We start from the raw sequence: 12,037 nt of genomic DNA on the forward strand, positions 1-12,037 counted from the left end.
TTTAAACTTAATTTTGTTATACTGTGTGTGTGTGTGTATATATATATATATATATATATATATATATATATATATATATATTCTCGTTTGAGGTATTATTTTAATGTAACTCATTTAGATTAGAATGGATAATTAAATAGATTAATAATTAGTCATCTATGATAATCATACTTATAGCCATGTTAGTTAAGTCTTCTAGGTATACATAGATATATTTCAGATAGATAATTAATCTTCAAATACTTCGAAGAACTACAGAATATGGCATTTAAAGTATTTTTAAAAATTTAGACTTTCTGGACAGTGAGACATGTCTGTTCCCGACAGCACTGGATTTACTTCAGAGAGGATGATGGGCATCAAAGACACTCCATATGGAGTTTATCTTCACCTTGGCAAAAATAGCCATTTGGGCAAGAAACTGTTCTTGCCTGAACTGCTTGATTGACTGGACATACAGGACCTATAGAAACATGACCACTGAACTTTGCTTGACAAAATGGTCCTTCAGGTTCCTGCTTCTCAGGACATTCTACACAACACTGAGAAAAATGACCAAGACACTCTAGCCCTGTGGGCTGAAGACAGATGCCCCAACTTTACAAAGGAACATGAGATGACTGTCCAGGCTGTCAGTTGTCTCTGTGTACCCTGCAAAACTCCCGAAAGTTGATTGCATCCTCCTGTTTCTCAGGTAATATTATATCCTTCTGAGGTCTTTGATGTAGTTGAAGCTAGATAGTTACAATTTTCCTTAGCTATGATAAAAGATAAGTTAGATATAAAACCTTAAACTCACAAATATAAGATAGATAGGATATCTTCTTTAATATTGTAACTGTAATTCTTGCTTGATAATTGTTTTGTTATATGTAATTTTACTATGTTAAAGTTAAAACCTTCCTTTTTGAAAAGGAAGAAAAGGAGAAGTGCTGTGTATATCACCCTGTATAAATAAACACTGATTGACCAGTAGCCAGACAGGAAGTATAGGGGGGACTAACAGAGAGGAGAAGTGAGGGAACAGGAAGGCAGAGGGGGAGACTGCTGGAGCCGCAGCCAAGACAAGGAAGATGTAAGGTACCAATAAGCCACAAGCCACGTGGCAAAGTATAGATTAACAGAAATGGGCTAAATATAAGAGCAAGAGCTAGACAATTATAGGCCTGAGCTAATGGCCAAGCAGTTTAAATAATATAAGTGTCTGTATGTTTATTTTATAAGTGGGCTAAGGGACTGCCAGGAATTGGCAGGACCTGGAGAGAAAACTCCAGCTACACTCACCATTACTATTGTAAAAATCTACCCAACATTAGATATTTTCTCATAAATATATTCACTTGACCCAGAACACTTTATTGAATAAAATGTCTCTCCAAAGTACTGTAGGGACTTCTTACTCTAAATAAGATGACTGGATATTTGTTAGTTTGACCAGGGACTTTAAATTTTGTTCCATTAATTAATTTTCTTATCCTTTCACCAATTTTACATGCTGTTAATTGTTATCTCTTTATAATAGAAAATTTTAATTTAGCAGGAAATCCCTCCTGATTGCTCCTGGTATACAAAACACTTATAAAAACACTTTTGTAACACTTTCTGAGACCGTTTGCTAATTCTCTAAGTATTTTCTGATATCTTTATTTGGATTTGGCTGATTATCTGCTAATTGGAGCAGATTTTACATCTCCTTTTGAGAATTTGCATTTTATCAATTATCTCTCTGATTATTTTATTTTTCTCTAATCATGGTAATTTTCTATATATATTCATTCATAATTTTTTACCAAATTTATTTTAAACATTTGATTTTGTGTAGTTGTTAGAGATATTGATATAAGCCAGAGTTCTAATAATGTGTATATAAATATTATCTCTATCTATCATCGGTCTGTCTGTCTGCATCCATGTGTGAGTGCATCCATCCATGATTATTGCTAGCTTGGTATATGTGAAGATGAAGGACTAGGTAAGCCTGAAAACCACAGGAACAGTGTAAAAAGTGTACTGAAAGTCTTGAACAAAAGCTAATGATCAAGCCCACAGGCAAAGTAAATTTTTCAGATAAAATAGTCCTCTTAATAATTTAACTAGGTACATATGAATTACCTACAATGTAGAGCTATATACCTAGAATGCCCTTCTTTACTTAAGGTTATTTGATTATTGATATTAATCATACCTGAAAAAATACATTCATGGCCATACTCAGATTAGTGTTAAAAATTGAGGACTATACCTGGCTAAGTGGACATATGTCAATAAATACTTTTTAATTTGATTTTTTTCTGAAATAAAATGACTTTTGTATTTTGACTTTTTAAATCCACTTCCAATATTAATTTGGCATAAATTTCTTTGAATCAGTAGGTATAAAATCATCTTGTGTGCAGATAATAAGAACTAATTCAATGCTTATGTCTTTAATTTGTGTTACACTGCTAGGGCCTGCAGTACACATTTGTTCGAAAATGGTAATTGAAGTAAGCTTTTAAAAAACTAGTCATAGTGAAATGTCATGGTCATTTTCATGATTGAATGTGATGTAGTTTGCTAAATTTTTTTTGTAATTTGTTTTCTTAGAATGAGTAAGTTCTTTCCATTTATAGCTAGCTAAAAGGTTTTATTATGAAGAAGTTTTGAAATTTTCCAAATGACATTTCTAATTCTACTGAGTCTCATGTGATTGTTCTCATTTTAACTTCGTTCACATTGAATGATTTTTGAATGATAAGCCACCCATGAATGCTTGGAATGAATATCATCTAATTGTGATATGTTCTATTTTTGTTGCTATATTTAAAATAATACTTCCTTTTTTCACTTTGTCCACATGAAATGTTGTCCATAATTTTTCTTTCCTGAAATATCCTAGCCAGATTTGGAATCAAAGTTATGGGGGGGGGTTCTTAAATAAATGAAGCTATCCATATTTTTAAATTCCATATATGATTTTGTTATTTTTTCCATAAATGCCAATTCTGAGTTTTTCTTTATGAGTGTCCTAAATAATTAAATTTACTTTTATATATTTGACTATTCAAGTTTCTTTTATATTTTTTCCTAATAATATTGCAGGACTAAATTTGTTTTCTTCCTAACTTCATGGAATGCACAAACTTCAGTTGTTGCTTTTCAGTCTTTTCTCACTTTTATTTATTTATTTATTTATTTATTTATTTATTTATTTATTTATTTATTTATTTATTTATTTATTTATTGGTTTTTCGAGACAGGGTTTCTCTATGTAGCTTTGCGCCTTTCCTGGAACTCACTTGGTAGCCCAGGCTGGCCTCGAACTCACAGAGATCTGCCTGCCACTGCCTCCCAAGTGCTGGGATTAAAGGTGTGCGCCACCACCACCCGGCTCTTTCCTCACTTTTAATATGAGAACTCACAACTATGAATTGCCTCTTTTTTCTTAGATTACTTTTATTTATTTATTTTTAATTTCTTTTTTATTCATTTTACATACCAACCACATGCAGAGGTCCTAGTTCAATCTGATGGAGGCTCCCCAGCTGTCAGTCTAGTGTCCATGTGCTCCTGCAAGTTCAGGTCATCTGTCTTTGTGGGTTTCCTCATCATGATCTTGACCCCCCCTTGCTCATATAATCCTTCTTCTCTCTCTTCAGTTGGACTCCTGTAGATTGGCCTGGTGCTTGGATGTGGGTCTCTACATTTGCTTCCATCAGTTACTGGATGAAGGTTCTATGATGATACAGTATTCAACAATCTGATTACATGGGAAAGCCATTTAAAGTGAAGGCCACCCTCTCCACTATTGTTATGATCTTAGCTGGGGTCATCCTTGTATATTCCTGGGAATTTCCCTAGCATCAGGTTTCTTCCTAGCCCAGGAATCAATCTACCTCAAGACTCAGCAGTATCACTCTTGGGCATATACCCAAAGGAATGCTCAATCATACCACAAGGATGCTTTCTGAAATATGGTCATAGCAGCATTATTTGTAATAGTCAAAATCTGAAAACAATCTAGATGCCCCTCAACCAAAAAATGGATTAAGAAAATATGGTACATTTAGAACCCCACATCTGATAGAGGGCTGATATCCAGAATATATAAAGAACTCAAGAAATTAGACATCAAAACAACCAACAGTCCAATTAAGAAATGGGCTATAGAACTAAACAGAGAATTCTCAACAGAGGAAACTCAAATGGCTGAAAGACATTTAAGGAATTGCTCAACATCCCTAATCATCAGGGAAATACAAATCAAAACGACTCTGAGATACCACCTTATACCTGTCAGAATGGCTAAGATCAAAAACACTGAAGACACTTTATGCTGGAGAGGATGTGGAGCTAGGGGGACTCTCCTCCACTGCTGGTGAGAGTGCAAACTTGTACAACCACTTTGGAAATCAATATGGTGCTTTCTCAGAAAATTGGCATTCTATCTCCCCCAAGACCCAGTTATATCACTCTTGGGCTTATACTCAAGGAATGCTCAATCATACCACAAGGGCACTTGCTCAGTCAGCTACGTTCATAGCAGCATTGTTTGTAACAGCCAGAACCTGGAAAAAATCTAGATGCCCTTCAACTGAAGAATGGATAAATAAAATGTGGTACATATACACGATAGAATACTACTCAGCAGAGAAAAACAATGACATCATGAGATTTGCAGGCAAATGGATGGATCTAGAAAAAAAATCATCCTGAGTGAGGTAACCCAGACTCAGAAAGACAAACATGGTATGTACTCACTCATAGGAGGATACTCGATGTAAAACAAAGATGACTAGACTGCTACTCACAACTCCAGGGAAGCTACCTAGAAAACAGGACCCTAAGAAAGACACAGGGATTGCCCAATGACAGAGAAATGGATGAGATCTACATGTACAACCTGGACATGAGTGGGGGTGATGAAGGGCAAGTTTTGAGGGAAAGAGAGCTTAGGGGAGTGGGAGATCGCAGCTGGATCAAGAACAGAGAGGGAGAACAAGAAATAAGAGACCATGATAAATGAAGACCACATGAGAATAGGAAAAAGCAAAGTGCTAGAGAGGTCCCCAGAAATCCACAAAGATACCTCCACAATAGACTACTGGCAATGGTTGAGAGAAAGCCCGAACTGACCTACTCTGGTGATAGGATGGCCAAATACCCTAATTGTCCTGCTTGAAATCTCATCCAATGACTGAGCTAATCGGATGCAGAGATCCACGGCCAGGCCCCAGCTGGAGCTCCAGGAATCCAATTGGCGAGAAACAGGAGGGTTTATATGAGCGAGAATTGTTGAGACTAAGGTTGGATAAAGCACAGGGACAAACAGCCAAATGAATGGAAACACATGAACTATGAACCAATAGCTGAGGAGCCCCCAACTGGATCAGACCCTCTGGATAAGTGAGACAGCTGATTAGCTTGATCAGCATCCAGGCACTGGGACTGGGACCTGTCCTCAGTGTATGAGCTGGATTTTTGGATCCTGGGGCATATGCAGGGACACTTAACTCAGCCTGGGAGGAGGGGACTAGACCTGCCTAAACTGAATCTACCAGGTTGAACTCAATCCCCAGGGAAGTCTTTGCCCTGGAGGAGAATGGGAATGGGGGGTGGGCTGGAGGGAAGGTGGGTGGGGAGGGGGAGGAAAAGGGAATCCGTGGTTGATATGTAAAATTAAATTATAAAATAAAATTTAAAAAGAAAATATGGTACATTTACACAATGAAGTATTACTCAGCTGAAAAAAAACGACATCGTGAAATTTTCAGGGAAATGGATGGAACCAGGAAAAAACATCCTGAGTGAGGTAACCCAGACCCACAAAGACAAGCATAGTATGTACTCACTCACAAGTGGATACTAGATGTAAAACAAATGATAACCAAACCACAGTCCACAGCTCCAGAGAAACTAGGTTTAGAATCGAGACTTCATCTTGGTGGATTTTTCCCCGTGATAAATATGTAATGTCCATCCTGATTTCTTTTGATTGATTTTAGTTTGAAGTCTATTTATTAGATATTAGGATAGCTACACCAGCTTGTTTCTTAGGTCCATTTGCTTGGAAAGCCTTTTCCCAGTCCTTTACTCGGAGGTAGTGTCTGTCTTTGAAGTTAAGGTGTGTTTCTTGTATGCAGAAGATGGATGGGTCCTGTTTTCTTATCCATTCTGTTAGTCTGTGTCTTTTTATAGGTGAGTTGAGACCGTTGATATTGATGGATATTAATGACCAGTGATTGTTAATTCCTGTTATTATTTGTGGTTGTGTTGTGTTGTCCTTCTGTGGTGTATGTTGGTGTGGGATTATCTATTGCTTGATTTTTCATGGATGTGTTTAGCTTCTTTGGGTTGGATTTTCCCTTCTAGTGCTTTCTGTAGGGCTGGGTTTGTGGACAGGTATTGATTAAATCTGGTTTTATCCTGGATTATTTTGTTTACTCTGCCTATGGTGATTGAGAGTTTTGCTGGGTATAATAGTCTGGGTTGGCATCCGTGGTCTCTTAGTGTCTGCTTGAGATTTGTCCATGATCTTCTAGCTCTCATAGTCTCTATTGAGTAGTCTGGTGTTATTCTGATGGGTTTGCCTTTATATGTTACTTGGTCTTTTTCCTTTGCAGCTCTTAATATTTTTTCTTTGTTCTGTGTGTTTAGTGTTTTGATGATTATGTGGCGAGGGGACTTTTTTTTTGGATCCAATCTATTCGGTGTTCTGTAAGCTTCTTGTATCTTCATAGGTATTTCTTTCTTTAGGTTAGGAAATTTTTCTTCTATGATTTTGTTGAATATATTTTCTGTGCCTTTGAGTTGGTATTCTTCTCCTTCTTCTATCCCTATTATTCTTAGGTTTGGTCTTTTCATGGTGTCCCAAATTTCCTGGATGTTTTGTGTTACGACTTTTTTGTCTTTAGTGTTTTTTTTGACTGACGAATCTATTTTCTCTATTGTGTCTTCAGTGTCAGAGATTCTCTGTTCCATCTCTTGCAATCAGCTGGTTATGCTTGTTTCTGTAGTTCCTGTTCGTTTAGTCAGGATTGCTATTTCCAGCATTCCCTCAGCATGTGTTTTCTTTATTGTCTCAAATTCATTTTTCAGATCTTGGAATGTTTCTTTCATCTGTTTAATTGCTTTTTCTTGACTTTCTTTGATTTCTTCCCATTTTTTGTTTGTTTTTTCTTCCATTTCTTTAAGGGAGTTTTTTATTTCCTCTTTAATGGAGTTTTTATTTCCTCTTTAAGGGAAGTTTTTATTTCCTCTTTAAGGGAGTTTTTCATTTCCTCCTTAAGGAAAGTTTTTATTTCCTCTTTGAGGGAATGTTTTATTTCTTCTTTAAGGGCCTCTATCATCTTCTTAAAGTCATTTTTAGGATTGATTTCTTCTGTCTTTGTATGTTCAGGTCTTGCAGGTGTAGAATCACTAAGTTCTGATGTTGCCATATAGGTCTTTATATTGTTGCCTGTATTTTTGCACTGGCATCTACTCATCTCTTCCTCTGTGCAGTGCAGGTGGTATCTGTGTCTGAGAGTACCTCTCTTGTTCTAATTTTTAGTCCTGGTTTCGTAGAAGTTCTTGGTTAAATTGGTGCTATTGGGCTATTTCGTCAGGGGCAGCTGATCTCAGTTGGTGAAGTATATACTTATGATTCTGGTGATCTGGTTTGGTGGCTGGGCAGCCCCTTCTTCTGTGTTCCCAGGTCACGATTTGTTCATTCGTCAACTCCTCAGCTGATATTGTTTCTTCAGACTTCAGACTGTAGGCATCTGAATCCTCTCCTAGATGGGTTTCAGCTGAGCGGGGTAGTCTCACCAACACCTCCAAGTTGTTGGGTTTTGCAGGATCAGCAGCTGGGCCCTGGGTTGTCCTCAGATGGAGTGTTCAGATTCGTTCTGGTTCTGTCCCACAGAGATAGCTTCTTCCCCGGGTGTTGGGATTAGAGGCGTCCCTGTTCCACGGTGCGTCTGCTTGTCTCCATCGCCGGGCCTGTCTACCTCTACGGTCCACCGCTGGACCTGTATGTCTCTGCCAGCTGCCGGCTGCCGCCGCGGGCCTACCTACCTCTGAGTGTCACTGCCACCGGGCCGTCTACCTCTGCGGACTGCCGCCGGGCCTGAATGTCCCTGTCAGCCGCTGCCGCTGGGCCTGTCTACCTCTGCAGGCGCCGCTGCGGGCCTAACTGTGTCTGCTTGTCTCCACCGCTGGGCCTTTCAACCTCTGTGGGCCGCCGCTGGGCCTGTATGTCTCTGCCAGCTGCTGCCGGGCCTGTATGTTCCTGTCGGCCGCCTTAGCCAGGCCTGCCTACCTCTGCGGGCTGCTGCTGGGCCCGTCTACCTCTGTGGATCGCCTCCACGGGCCTACCTGCGTCTGCTTGTCTCTGCCGCTGCCAGGCCTGTCTACCTCTGTGGACCACCGCTGGGCCTACATGACTCTGCTGGCTGCCACCGGGCCTGTATGTCCGTTGGCCGCCACCGCCGGCAGGTCTACCTCTGCAGGCTGCTGCTGCGGGCCTAACTGTGTCTGCTTGTCTCCGCCACCGGGCCTGTCTCATATATATCTTTTTTTTATGACTGTCTATACATTCTCTTTATTCTCCCAAGCCTATGTATATTTTTAAACACACTGTAACCTGCTTAGAGTCTTTTCCATCTTAATTTGTTCTTATTGTGTATCTGCAATCATTTTCTGACCATTGCTTTAAACTTAAGCATGACTAGGACCAAAGAGGCAGTCCTAGCTGCTGGCTCTGTCCCATTTGGCCTCACAACATGACAGAGGTACCTTTACCGCTAGCTCTGGGAACCATACTCACTGCCAACTCTGGGAAGCAGTTGGTCTATGCCTCCATCAAGCAGCATTCAGCCCAGAAACCTTTTTTTTTTTTTGCATGGACTAGCAAAAGCTAAATCCACCTACACAGTGCACTGTTCGGATTGGAGACACATCTGTGTATGGTGACAGGAATCCACCATGCTGTGCTCAAGCTCAAATGCCACAGCATCTTTGTGCCATGGCCTGCATAAGAGCCATAAACTAGGAAGCTCTTCTTGGCTCCATTTTAGAACCCATTTTTAAAAGCTTTTCAGGTTTTAGGTAGAAATTCTTGCCCCATGTTAGAACACCAGATGTAGCCAGAAGTATTCCTGTGTCCTGTCCAGTCCCACAGCTGCTTGATCCCAAGTCAAGTGGATACTTTCGAAGCTCTGAGGTGATGCAAATTGGGATGCCAATTGTAGCTGGAAATTTCTCCAGTCCCATCCGGCCCCATGGTCTGGAAGAATCTGTCCCACCCACAGTCCTGCAGCTGCATATAAAATAATCACTCAGAGGCTTATATTAATTACAAACTGTATGGCTTATGGCTCAGGCTTCTTTCTAGCTAGATCTTTCATCTTAAATTATCCCATTTCTATTAATCTATATGTTACTACATGGTCGTGCCATTACCAGTTGTTTTTTTGTTTTTGTTTTTTTATTTCTTTCTCAGCCCATATATCATTTGTATATAAGAGGGCTACTACCAGGTGGTGGTGCACGCCTTTAATCCTAGCACATGGGAGGCAGAGTCAGGTGGCTCTCTGTGAGTTTGAGGCCAGCCTGGTCTACAGAGTGAGATCCAGGACAGGCACCAAAACTACACAGAGAAACCCTGCCTTGAAAAACACAAAACAAAACAAACAAACAAACAAACAAAATAAAAACAACAAAAAAGAGGGTTTCTGTATTTTTTTTAGTTCATCTTGTATCCAGCCACTTCAATAAAGGTGTTTATCAGCTGTAGGAGTTCCCTTGTAGAATATTTGGAACTTTTTATATATACTATCATATCACCTGCAAATAGCAATATTTTGATGTCTTCTTTTCCAATTTGTATCCCGTTGATCACCTTTAGTTGTCATATTGCTCTAGCTAGAACTTCAAGTACTATATTGAATAGATATGGAAAGAGCAAGGGAATATTCTTAAAAAGAAAAACAAATCCCTCTTAGTATGATAAGGAATGTGTTTTCTCAAAGAATACCATGTTTTCTTGCAATAAAGACAAGTAGTTTGACTCAAAACACTTTCAGTCTATCAAGGGAAAAATAATAGCACTAATGAAAAACAGTGATACAATTTTTAAAAGACATCAATTTGTGAGAACAAAACGGATCACCTGGCACTCTCAAGACTACCATTTGTATAAAGCTACCCAAGGTATTCGGTTACTCTAAGTTAAAACACTTAAAAGACCAGAATACAGATCATAATCCTTTGACAATAAGTCATGCCAAGCTGTCAAGTTGTTAAAGTGACTTTCTAAGATTATGTCAGGTCTTAACTATGTCCTTCTGAAGCACTATCCTAATTAGTCTTATTAAATAAAACCCAGAGCCAGTTATTAGGATGAAAGATGAAAGTTCAGAGAAGCAAACATACAGTTACAGTCACTTCTTACATCTCCAAATTCTCAGACGAAAAAAGGGGGCCTAGATCCTGTCTCCACCTGCCTTGTATTCCTGCCTCCACCTCCTTAGTGTTGGGATTAAAGGTTGGCTGGCTCTGTTTCTCTTTTAGACTAGTTCAAACTCATGTAGTCCAGAGTGTCCTTAACTCCTGATCTTCTTGCCTCTTCCTCCCAAGTGCTGGGATTAAAGGTGTGTGCCACTACTACCTGGCTTCTATGGTTAACTACTGGCTAGCTCTGCCCTTTGATCTCCAGACAAGGTTTATTTGTCAGAACACAAACAATATATCACATCACACCCTTCCTTCCCTTTATACTTTTACTATATTGGACAATGACAGGATCTGACATTGGTCTTAGGTGTCAATGCTGTAGAACTGCATCCAGAATAAACTATTCATTAAGATCCATGGCAGAATCTTAATGGGGATGCCATAAAATAGAAGTTCTCTGGACAAATAAGTGGAAAACGTTAGGCTACATGATGTTAATATCTATACTTTATAATTTATTGTATGTTTTAAAACCTTTAATATAATAACTGAGTATTGTAATTATTCAAGGAGACAAAGTTTGCTGTTTTCCCTGGTTATTATGACTGGAATATATAACAAATATTCTGAAGACCACCATTTGGGAAGCATTGTCCTAAAAACTTACTTTTGCAAAGCCCCAGTAAAAAGGTAAGTATGATTGATATCATAGTAAAAGTAACATGTTAACTTTTAGTATCCACTTTCATATTTGGTGTAAAACACATTCCTGAGTGAACAAAACATCAGACATATGCATTTTATTCAAGGAGCTCACAGTCTGTTGGTAAGATTTTTTTTTAAAAAAAAAAAAAGAAATGAATTTTACAGGCTTATTAAGGTAAGGGTTTACATAATGGTATATGATCATCCTACCTTGAAAAAAGATGGTAGGTGTGGAAATTAAAGGAAATGGCTATGCTTGGAATGTTGGATAAATATCAATATAACTTCATAGTAGATTGGGGGATGGCACTACAGTGTGTGATTTTGTACGTGTATGAATGGTGACTCTGCTCCTGTGAATGAAAATGAGGAAAAGGAGCAGACTGTGGGAAGGCAATGAGTTTAGCCTGTGGGGTTTCTAAAAAGAGCTATTATCAGGATCACTCTATGTGGCTGTTATTTAGTTTCTCCGCTCTGCTGCATTGTAAAATAAAGAAACAGTTCATGTAAAGGATGTCACATTAACGATTCTGTCTAAACCATTTATCCTCTCACTTATTCCTATGGTAGCTTAATTGATTAGCCCAAATAACAGTCATAGCCTATAGCAGTAAGAAATTCATAGACAGCAGCTATTCACAAAACAAGATTCTTTTAAAAGTTGCTATAGGAGATGATCATATTAATGACTTAAGATGATTAACATTGATGAGATTTTTAACAAATGAGTGAAGATATAACACACTGTATGGCCTTTTAATTGCTATTTATGCAGTCAATCAACATTTATGTATGTTCAGTATATTGCCAGTTCAATATTGAGTTCTAAAAAGATGAAGCATTCAGAGTTCATGATGCTGAATTTTTCAGAATTTACACATGAATTGATGTTTCAGACATGAAATGTAAGTGAAAC

The sequence above is a fragment of the Peromyscus leucopus genome, chromosome X (assembly GCF_004664715.2).
Source record: "Peromyscus leucopus breed LL Stock chromosome X, UCI_PerLeu_2.1, whole genome shotgun sequence".
Classification (NCBI taxonomy): domain Eukaryota; kingdom Metazoa; phylum Chordata; class Mammalia; order Rodentia; family Cricetidae; genus Peromyscus; species Peromyscus leucopus.